Raw genomic sequence first — 12,240 nt, forward strand, 5'->3', positions numbered from 1 at the left:
CTTATTTTCACAAGAATTTGCTTAAAATAAAGTTTATTCCAAAATCCCAGGGAAGACATGAAAGTAGCAGATGTATCTCACAATGTACGTCTGTCGGAGAAAGGCAAAGGGTACTTTTGCTGACTGCAATCCCACAAGCACACACTGAGTCCTTTACTGGGCGATGGTCCGTCCGAGGTACAGAAAGCACAAAGACGGTTGGGAGAGGAGTGTGTCCATGCTAAAAGACACTGAGAAACTTTGTCAGTTACTCTTAAATTTAAATCAAATGGAAAACACACAAATAGTATTATTGGGCCAGGCTGTCTGAGAAGAGCTTTTCATAAGTTACCATGTTAAATAGCATAACAACTTCCGGGCAGGCAAAAGTAGCCATCCTTATAAAAGAAATAACAGAAGAGGATTTTAAAGATAAAATAATTCACCCTTTTTATGCAGACTGATATTGCTAGGTTTAAATGCATTCCTGACTCCCAGACCTCTGCCACGCTCCCTGCCTCCTGTTAAATCCTTGCTACCGAGATCAAAAGGAAAAGGATTAATAAAAATGTTTAATTGACTTGCTGGCACTTATTAAACGGTTCTTGAATGTCAAATGCTGTGTGTGTTAAGTTTTCCCTGGCTGAAGTAAATGACCACAGGCCTCCAGGCTCTGGATTCCTGCAGAAGCGCACTGGGCTGTCTGTCTGGTCCCTGCTTCCTACATCACCCGATACACAGAGAATTGAAAGACAAAATGGTGAATCCTGCAGCGGAGAAAAAACATGTTAAATTAATATGAATGCCCTCCCTCCCTTCCCTTGCCCTGCCCTTCCTTCCTCTCCCTCTCCTCCCTCTCCTCCTTCTCCTTCTCTATCTCCTGTTCCAGATGGGGCTCCTGCTTCCAGGGCTGGGATCTAGCCCAGGGTCTCACACATTCAGGTCAAGTTCTCTATTCTGGGCTACACTCCTGCCTTGTGAGACCACCTTAAACATGAATGAGGCAGACAAAAGTCCACCAACATGAAAAAGAAAGCCAAATAATCAGGAAGGAAACAGGTCCAAAAGGAGGAGAAAACTTCACTCACATTACCATGTTTTTCACTCAGACACGACAGAAAATTGATCAAACATCTTTGAAAACCACAGAAAAGACCATCCAGAAATCAAGAAATACACTTAGAAACTGAGAAACATGGATTTAAATCTGCAGATTTTAAAGCTGAAGAGGTTTCTTTTAGTGAGTAGAATGAAAGAGGAAGAGATAACCAAAACTAAAGAAAAGTGCAGAAAATCAGCTTTGAGTAAGAACTAGAATGAGAACGGAAGCAGTGGTAAAGAGCAACATTTTCTAGAAAACATGTATTTATCAAAGACAAGAAAATAGAATTGCAAAACTTGAGGCATTAAACTTGAGCACTTTGGAAAGTGCTGCCTCACACGTTCCCCAATTCTACCCCAGCTGCCAGAAGTCTCCAGCCCAGCAGGAGAGGTTAGGGTGGGGGTGAAGGCCCTGGTCCTCCAGGAGAAGAAAGTCTCCCAGTGCGCCCTGCCTTGCTGGACCCTGCTGATGTGGACACTGCAGGGTGTACCCAGCCCGTGGGAGGGGGTGAGGAGACTTCCAGCCAGGGCGCCCCACTTGGTCTGCTGTGCGGTATCAGGGGTTCAGCAAGTACACAAATTGCATAAAAGAAGAACTGCAGAGCAGTCCTGAGTCCACACAGACCTGGGGGATCGGAGTGTGGGATTACTGTGCTGCAAATGTTAACACCCCAAGAGTGCACACACGGGAGAGTTACCCAAGAATTGGGAATCCAGTCCAGGTGGGCCAGTCTTTTGTTTATTCCATTTATTTATTTATTTATTTATTGGGCTTTTTGTGGTGCTGAGGATGAAGCCCAGCACCTCGTGCACCATGGGAAATTAGCCCTGAGTTACAGCCTGTGCAACTCAGAGGCTGTAAATTCGAATCTTATTTTATTTATTTATTTTTCTTTTGTAAGCCAGTCTTTAGGTTATTCTGGGCTTTTACTGTTAACTTCTGAGTAGAAGAGACCTAGTAGCAGACCCAGAGTTTATTCCTAAGTTCACCTAAATTGGTTCCTTCTTACTAGCTTAGTGTAGCAATTGCTGAATTCTGGCTTGTTGGAAACACAGACTAAAAGGGCACTGTTCACATAGCACTATCAGTGCTGGAGGCCTTCTCAGCCCCACGATGTCTTACCCTGGTCACCTCATCTAAGTCTGATGCTCTCTTGTATTTAAATATCATTACTTTGGTGACCACGAATTGAACACATGAATATGGGAGCTACATACACCTCCAGTCCATAATGTGTTATGATTAACACACCAGCAAATAAAAGAACTTTGAAGCTAAACCCTTTGATTTGATGATTAAGCAATTCACTGAAGACTCTACCCAGGCTGAGTGGCTCCAAATTGGCACATTAATTAGCACTGACATGAGAGACTGGTGCTAACTCACCAGCTGACTGTCCGCTTGACCTTCTATGCAACATTTTAGGGGAGTGGAACATTTTATTCAAGACTCCTGCACCAAAGACAGGCTCATTCCCATCACTTTATAACTCCCCAGACCTACTCCTCAGACCTGCTTTCCTGACCCCCAATATTTTTTCAAATTAACACAGTGGAAAACACTGTATGCTGCCCTTAGGGAGACGTGGTTTCAGGGAAGCCTCCTGAAATTCACGGTCAGCGCCTCCTACTGCTGCCCGCAGCTGCTCCACCCAGATGGGCACCTACTGTGTCTGACCCCTTGCTTCATAGGACCCCACGAGGGGTGATCAGAAATCCTTCCTTCTCAGACTCAAATAGGGTCATAGGGCTTTCCACACCTTGGGCTTCTGATAAAATAGTCAAATATTTCTTGTACTCTTTTTTTTTTTTTTTTTTTTTTTTAATTTTTTTTATTTAAGAGGAAAAAGAGAAAAACACAAAACAAACCAAAGCGGCGTAAGGGTACACGCAATACAGAACTACAAAAAAAAAAAAAAAAAAAAAAAAAAAAAAAAAAAAAAAAACATAACAGTAAGAAATCATCTGCTAGTAGATTACACACTATCTTCTTGAAAATAGTTCCTCAAATCACAGTATCAAAGAACACAAGGTGGACATTCAAACAGGGAGACTGCAAACAGCTGTGTTCAGTGTTCCAAAAACATTGATAAAGTCAGCTATTTAACACCCCCAAACACACTTGCTGTTATATCCGTTAGAGCTCTTTTTCTTTTTTTTTTTTCCCCTCTCTTTTTTACAACAAAATTTACACATCTTGGATTTTATTACTCCTTAGTGCTTATTACGTTCTTTGGGGGGGTGGAAGAATACAGTCAAATATGGCAAAACAAAGCTGTCAGTCAATACCAAGGATAGACATAGCACATGGTGTAGAACAGAGTACAAGTTTATCAACAATGGTTATCAACGTTGTCCCTTGTTTCCTTACAAAGAATTGTCTATCTCATTAGATATTATAAAGTTGGACAAAACAGTAGAGAACAAGACCAATAAAACTTAGGCATTGTAAACATTACAGGACTTCCAAAGAAGACAATAGTCAAACCAGAATGGGTATCTTAGTGAATCTTATTGTCTTCAAAGTAGTTGCCTATGTCTTCAAACTTGATACTATCATATAGAATGGAACAGAGTCTAATCAGTCAAAACAAGATTGTAGGAGTACTACAGGACTTCAAAACAAGTTAATAGGAAATCAAAAAGAGTTACTATTTATATATCCTAATTTTTTTGAATTTTTTCTTTAATTAAGACAAACATAAGAAATGACTAAATAATTTTTTTGAAACAATAAGGGGAGATTGAGATAAAACAGGACATAACAATATAACAATAGAGGTCACAGCATGACTGTTTCAACAACCTAGTACTTCACCACTTTATAACCTGACTTAATAGTAGTTACCATAGTGTCTTTTTCCTTGAAATATTTGGATAAAACTTCATATACTCTAGCTTCAAATATTTTCATATCAGTAAGCCCAGAATAAAGCCTTTCTAATTAATGAGTGAAAACTTTATAAGGCTTCAAGGCCACCTAATGGGGAATCATGATTACCACATATTTTTATATAATTGAATCATTATTTACATTAGGGAAACTATTCGGTATTCACACATGCGAGATTGATTTATTTCACTTATGAGTATGGTCTCAAGCTGCGCCCATTTATTGATAAATATCTCAATGTGATCCTTCTTTATAGCTGAATAATACTCCATTGTATAGAAATACCACAACTTTTTTATCCATTCCTCAGTTGATGGGCACTTGGGTTGTTTCCAAGATCTGGCGATTACAAATTGTGCTGCTATAAACATAGGTGCACATATATCACTGTGGTATGATGCTTTTAGTTCTTCTGGGAATATGCCTAGAAGTGGAATAGCTGGAATAAATGGGATTTCCAGTCCCAACTTTTTGAGAAATCTCCAGACAGATCTTCACAAAGGCTGTACCAGTCTACACTCCCACCAGCAGTGCAGGAGAGTTCCTTTTTCCCCACAGCCTCTCCAGCATTTGTTGTCGGTTTTCTTGATCCTGGCCATTTTTTCAGGAGTGAGATGGTATCTCAGTGTGGTTTTAATTTGCATTTCTCTAATGACCAATGATGATGAGCATTTTTTCATGTATTTATTTGCCATTTGCATTTCTTCATCTGAGAATTGCATATTCATCTCAGATGCCCATTTTTGGATTGGATCTTTGAATTTCGGAGGTCTGACTTTCTTTAATTCTTTATATGTTTTAGACAAGAGGCCCTTGTCTGAGAGAGAGTTCACTAAAATCTTTTCCCAGTTTGTGGGTTTTCTTTTCACTATGCTGGAGATTTCTTTTGACATGCAGAAACTTTTTTAATAAGAAGTGGTCCCAGTTATTGATTCTGGGAAGTATTTCCCGTGCGGTTTGAGTCCTGTTCATGAATTCTTTACCTACTCCTATGTCTCCAAGGTTTCTACCTATTTTGTCTTCCAATAGATTTAGTGTTTCTGTTTTAATATTCAGATCTTTGACCCATTTAGATTTTAATTTAGTACATGGTGATAGACATGGGTCTAGCTTTAGTTTTCGGCAAATGGAGAGCCAGTTTTTCCAGCACCATTTATTAAAGAGACTGTCGTTCTTCCAGTGAACCTGCTTGGCTCCTTTATCAAAAATAAGGTGGTTGAGTGTGTTCGTAGTTGTGGTTGTATCTTCTAATCTATTCCACTGATCTTCAGCTCTGTTTTGATTCCAATACCATGTTGATTTTACTACTGTTGCTTTGTAGTATAACTTCAAGTCAGGGATTGTGATGCCTCCTGCTTTGTCTTTGCTGCTTAGAATTGCCTTTGTGATTCTAGGTCTCTTCTGGTTCCAGATGAAATTTAGGAGTGATTTCTCTAGATCTATAAGGTATGTTGATGGTATTTCTATTGGGATTGCATTGAATCTGTATAACAGTTTTGGGAGAATGGCCATTTTCACAATGTTTGTTCTTCCTATCCATGAGCAAGGGATGTCTTTCCATTTTCTGAGATCATCTTCAATTTCCTTTTTCAGTGTATTATAATTTTCACTGTATAAGTCTTTCACTTCTTTCGTAAGAGTAATTCCTAAATATTTCATTTTTTTGCTTGCTAATGTGAATAGTCCAGTTTCTCTTATTTCCCTCTCTGTAATTTTGTTGTTCGTGTATAGGAATGCTATTGATTTCTGAGTATTGATTTTGTATCCAGCCACATTACTGAATTTATTTATTGTATCTAAGAGTATTTCAATGGAGTTTAGGGGGTCTTCTATGTAGAGTATCATGTCATCTGCAAACAATGATAATTTAACTTCTTCTTTTCCTATGTTTACCCCTTTTATTTCTCTTTCTTGCCTAATTGCTCTGGCTAGTACTTCCAGTACTATATTAAATAGGAGTGGTGATAAAGGAAATCCTTGTCTTGTACCCGATTTTAAAGTAAAGGCTTTCAATTTTTGGCCATTTAGTATGATGCTGGCTGTTGGTTTGTCATAAATGGCCTTTATTATATTGAGGTAAAGACCATTTATTCCAATTTTCTGTAAAGTTCTTATCATGAATAAGTGTTGGACCTTATCGAAGGGTTTTTCTGCATCTATAGAGATGATCATGTGATTCTTATTTTTGGCTTTATTGATATGGTGGATTACATCTATTGATTTGCGTATGTTGAACCATCCTTGCATTCCTGGGATGAATCCCACTTGGTCATGGTGTATAATCTTCTTGATGATTTGCTGGATCCTATTTGCCAATATTTTATTGAGGATTTTTGCATCTGTGTTCATTAGGGAGATCAGTCTATAGTTCTTTTTTATAGTTGGGTCTTTCTCAGGTTTTGGTACTAGAGTAATATTTGCTTCCAGGAGTGACTTAGGAAGGATTGCTTCCCTTTCAATTTCATTGAATAGTTTGAGGAGTGTCGGCATTAGGTCTTCTTTATATTTCTTGTAGAATTCTGCAGTGAATCCATCTGGGCCTGGGCTCTTCTTGGTGGGCAAGGACCCAATTACATTTTCAATTTCATTAGCAGAGATTGGGTTATTCAACAGTTTTATATCCTCTTGATCTAGCTTTGGTACTTCATATGCTTCTAAGAATCTGTCTATTTCTTCTGTGTTATCAAACTTTTGAGAGTAGAGGTTTTCGAAATAGGTGTTGATGATCCTCTATTTCTATTGGGTCTGTAGTGATTTCTCCTTTTTCATTTCTTATTGCATGAATTTGAGCTTTTTCTTTCCTTTTTTTAATAAGGTTGGCTAGGGGCTTATCGATTTTATTTATTCTTTCAAAGAACCAACTCTTTGATTCGTTGATTCTTTGGATTGTTTTCTTAGTCTCTATTGCATTGATTTCTGCTCTGATTTTTATAATTTCCTCTCTTCTTTTGGCTTTGGGCTTGACTTGCTCTTCTTTTTCTAGCTGTTTGAGGTGTAGCATCAAGTTATTTATTTGTATTCGTTCTGTTTTCCTGATGTGGGAACTCAGTGCAATAAATTTTCCTCTCAGAACGGCTTTCATTGCATCCCACAGATTCCGGTAAGTTGTATCTGCATTTTCATTTTCTTTTAGGTATTGTTTAATTTCTTCTTTAATTTCTTCTGTGACCCACTGATTACTCAAGAGTGTGTTATTTAGTTTCCATGTGTTTGCGGAATTTTTGCAGTATCCTTTGTCATTAATTTCTAATTTCAGAGCGCTATGATCCGATAATATGCAAGGGATGATTTCAACTCTTTTGCATTTGCTTTAATATGTTCTGTGAGCTAATATATGGTCTATTTTAGAAAATGATCCATGTACTGCTGAGAAGAATGTGTATTCTGATGTTGTTGGGTGGAACATTCTGTATATGTCTATCAAACCCATTTGTTCACAGGTGTGATTCAGTTCTGTTATTTCTTTGCTCATTTTCTGTCTGGTTGATCTGTCCCTTGGTGTCAGTGGTGTATTAAGGTCTCCTGTTACAATTGTGTTACTGATAATTTGAGTTTTCATTTCTGTTAATAATTGTTTTATATAACTGGGTGCTCTGGAGTTTGGTGCGTATATATTTAAGATAGTTATCTCTTCCTCTTGGAGTTTTCCCCTTACGAGTATGTAGTGACCTTCTTTGTCCTTTATGGTCATTGTTGGTTTAAAGTTCACGTTGTCTGCAAACAGAATGGCTACTCCTGCCTTTTTTTGGATTCCTGCTGCATGAAGAATTGTTTTCCATCCTTTGACTTTCAGTCTGTGAGTATCTGTCTGGGTTAGATGGGTTTCCTGTAAACAGCATATGGTTGGATTTTGTTTCTTGATCCATTCTGCTAGTCTGTTTCTTTTGATTGGTGCATTGAGACCATTTACATTAATGGTTATTACTGTTAAATGCTGGTTAATTGTAGGAATGTTATCTCTCTGCTGTTGCATCTTTATCTTTCTGTTCTGTTTAATTATTTGCTTTGCTTAGTGCTTTTTTCCTTTGTGTATCTAAACTGTCTTTCAATATTTTTTGCAGGGTTGGTTTGGTGTTCATGAAGTTCTTCAGCTGTTCTTTGTCATGGAAGTATCGTATTGCACCATCTATTTTGAATGATAGTTTTGCAGGATATATCAGTCTTGGTTGGAAATCATTTTGCTTTAGGATCTGGAATACTTCACTCCATGCTCTTCTTGACTTTATCGTTTGTGCTGAGAAGTCTGCTGTGATTCTGATAGGTTTTCCTTTATCAGTGATCTGTCTTTTCTCTCTGACAGCTTTTAATAATCTATTCTTGTGTTGGATTTCTGGGATGGTGATTATTATATGTCTGGGTGTAGTTTTATTTTGGTTATGACTGTTTGGAGTTCTATATGCTTCACTGATCCTGATGTCAGTTTCTGATCTCATGCTTGGAAAATTTTCAGCTATTACTTCTCTAAATATCCTCCTGACATCCTTCATGTTGTCTCCCTCTCTTTCATTAATCCCTATCATTCTTATGTTATTCTTCTTTGCATCGTCTTGCAGTTGTTGAATTGTTGTTTCCTGGTTCCTTGTTATTTTCAAAAGATCTTTCCTTTCCTGTTCACTAGCTGCAATCCTGTCTTCAAGGTCTGAAATTCTATCTTCACTTTCATTAAGGCGGTTTTTACAACTTTCAGTGGAGTTTTTTATTTCCTGTATATCTCTGTGCATCTGCATTATGTATTCTGTTTGTTTCTTATATTGCTCGTCTAGGGATTCTATCTTTTTGTTTAGTTCCTCCAATTTTTTATCTGTGTTTTCTTTAGATATATTTAGAATCTCTTTCATTTCTTTTATCATTTCTTCTTTTATCTGGGAGATTATTTCGAGTTTGAATTTCTTTAAAGCTTCCTGGAGTTGCTTGTCAATTTCAGTGGCTATTGTGTCCGATATATGAGGTGGATGGGATATATTTTCTTCTATATACATCGCTCCTAGGGTTTCTTGAGATGGGCTGGAGGTTTGAGGTTGTAATTTGGTCTTTCGTTTTGTCATTTTCCTATATTTCTGTGTTTCAAGTGTTATTTGAAAGCTTCCTCAGGATCTGTTGAAAATCCCCTTCTATGTTTGGAGCTACTGAGACTCTGGCACCACGCTACCCCAAGCCATTAGGCCTACAGAACCAGTGGCCCTCCTCTGCCTGCTCAGAACTCCGCAGTTCCAGACAAGCTGGGCCTCAGGGACACTGTGCGCTCACCTGCCCCTTGGAAGCTCCACAGTTCTTCAATCGCAGCCGGGTTAGGGAACTCACCACAGGCTGCAGTGCTTCAGGAACCTGTGGACCCTCCCTGGTTGCAGAGATATCCACAGTCCTCCAGACACATGGAGAGGCCGATGCAGGCACCCCAAATCTGCCCAGCTCCTCCTCTGCAGACCAATGGCCAGGCGCGGCAGCTAAACAGGCTGGGCTAGGCTGGTAGTGTGGGCCAGCCCACCTATCGGGAGCTCAGCAGGTCTCCAAGTGAAGCCGGAATGGGGAGGCTGATGTGGAAGCCTCAAACCCACCTCTCCCCTTCACTGCACCTGGAAGCCTGAGGGAACTCCAGCAGTCTGGGCGCAGATATCCAGAGTCCTCCAGACACGCAGAGAGGCCAATGAGGGCACCCCAGATCTGCCCAGCTCCTCCTCTGCAGACCTATGGCCAGGCGCGGCAGCTAAACAGGCTGGGCTAGGCTGGTAGTGTGGGCCAGCCCACCTATGGGGAGTTCAGCAGGTCTCCAAGTGAAGCCGGGAATGGGGAGGCTGATGTGGAAGCCTCGAACCCACCTCTCTCCTTCACTGCACCTGGAAGCCTGGGGGAACTCCAACAGTCTGGGCGCAGATATCCAGAGTCCTCCAGACACGCAGAGAGGCCAGTGAGAGCACCCCAGATCTGCCCAGCTCCTCCTCTGCAGACCTATGGCCAGGCGCGGCAGCTAAACAGGCTGGGCTAGGCTGGTAGTGTGGGCCAGCCCACCTATCGGGAGCTCAGCAGGTCTCCAAGTGAAGCCGGAATGGGGAGGCTGATGTGGAAGCCTCAAACCCACCTCTCTCCTTCACTGCACCTGGAAGCCTGAGGGAACTCCAGCAGTCTGGGCGCAGATATCCAGAGTTCTCCAGACACGCAGAGAGGCCAGTGAGGGCACCCCAGATCTGCCCAGCTCCTCCTCTGCAGACCTATGGCCAGGCGCGGCAGCTAAACAGGCTGGGCTAGGCTGGTAGTGTGGGCCAGCCCACCTATGGGGAGCTCAGCAGGTCTCCAAGTGAAGCCGGAATGGGGAGGCTGATGTGGAAGCCTCGAACCCACCTCTCTCCTTCACTGCACCTGGAAGCCTGGGGGAACTCCAGCAGTCTGGGCGCAGATATCCAGAGTCCTCCAGACACGCAGAGAGGCCGGTGAGGGCACCCCAGATCTGCCCAGCTCCTCCTCTGCAGACCTATGGCCAGGCGCGGCCTTCTTGTACTCTTGTAAGTTCTTATCCTCACCAAGACTCATTCTCAAGAGAACTAAAGATCAGGACAAAACTGGGGGCCAAGGAGTCCAGGGTAGCATGTGCATTGCACAGCTTGGCCTGCGTTATCTCTTCCCCTTAGCATTTAAATCCCTGTGTGTGTCCCCACTGAATTCCATGGCTATAGCCATGCCCATGTGGAGGAACACGCTCTCCAAAATCCATCGGTGCCAACCTGCTTGGGGAAGATCCGATGGTGGCTTCTCTGAGTCTGTCATCTGGTGTCTGACTGATTCCCTACCTCAGCAGAGGGAAATGGCCAGGACAGTTGGGGCAGCTGCCTTTAGAGAGCTTGGTGGCTATAAACAAGAGGTATTTCACAGCCTTCTTAGCCCTTTAAATTGAGAAGAATAACTACCTGGAAACTGCATTAGAATGTCTTTCTATAAAAGGTCCCTCTAACATGCAATTCCAATCTCTGTCTTCTAAAACATGCTTTACTGTATTTCTTAGGTGATTCTATCCTATTAAATCTCAATTTACAAACTTTAAAATGCATTATTGTGAAGGCTTACTGAGGCACATTTGAATATGCAAATTAGTTTTGAAAAAATCTTGACAATGGGTTTCTGGTAGGAAATAGTTTAATTTGAAAGAGATTATAGATGTTGACCTGATCACAGATTTTTATATTTGGGAGATCTCTAAATTAGTAGAATTTTATATAATTTAATAACATTTCATGGTAAAATATAATTTCAGGTTAGAATCACAGTAAATTTTAAAGACTACTCTATGTGTTCATCTTTTTAAAACATAATTTTAAATAAACTTTACTACCACAAATATATGACCCAATTTATCTAATACTCATGAAGTTACAGTCTGGAATGTAGCTATTTCACTATGTATGAAAAATAATAATACTGGTAATAATACTTCTTTCTCGAAAGGTAAAATTATTGCATTTCAAATTCTACATGTATTATATATTTTACATGTCTTAAATTGTAAAATGACACAATAGGCCACAAAATATCATTCAGTTGTGAAAATTTAAAGCAGAATTTATAGTATCTACTGCATACCATTCTTTCTCCTGTGTTTTCAAATCATTTTAATTTGCTGATTTATAACAAAGAGGTCAGGCAGAAATTTTAATATAATAACTTCTGTACACCTGAAATATAACTTTATTTATTTTATTTTTGAGATAGGGTCTCTCTGTATAGGTCAGGCTGAGCTTGAGCTCATTATGTAGGCCAGGCTGGCCTCAGTCTCTGTGATCTTCCCACCTCAGGCTACTGAGAACTGGGATTACAGGTGTGCACCATTATGCCGAGCTAAAAATATGATTTGCATGAGTTATTTATAAAAATAATTTTCAGTGAATCTATTTCATCACCATGGCAAGCTCTTTTTCATGAGCCCTGCGTGTAAGACTGAACACAGGGAGAATTGTCACTGTGATGTGAGGCCAACTGCTGTCTAAGGGACATCGTAGGAAGCTCTGGAGGTCTGATGCCCTTGGGGATCTGTCCCCGAGGAGTGTGGTATCAGTGGCCAGGGCTCCCTTCACACTCTCCCAGAGACTAAGTGGGCTAAGTGGGCTTCTCTGGGAAGACAGCAGAATCAAAAAGCTTATCTGAAGTTGTGTATAATCAGTGCTCCCAGGCAATGAGACAAAAAATTCTTGGGAGGTGGGGGAGAGAGACAGAGAGAGAGAGAGAGAGAGAGAGAGAGAGAGAGAGAGAGAGAGACAGAGAGACAGAGAGAGAGAGATACT

This window comes from Cavia porcellus, unplaced genomic scaffold, assembly GCF_034190915.1.
Source record: "Cavia porcellus strain 051 isolate PalLab524CR breed Dunkin Hartley unplaced genomic scaffold, mCavPor4.1 scaffold_12, whole genome shotgun sequence".
Classification (NCBI taxonomy): Eukaryota; Metazoa; Chordata; class Mammalia; order Rodentia; family Caviidae; genus Cavia; species Cavia porcellus.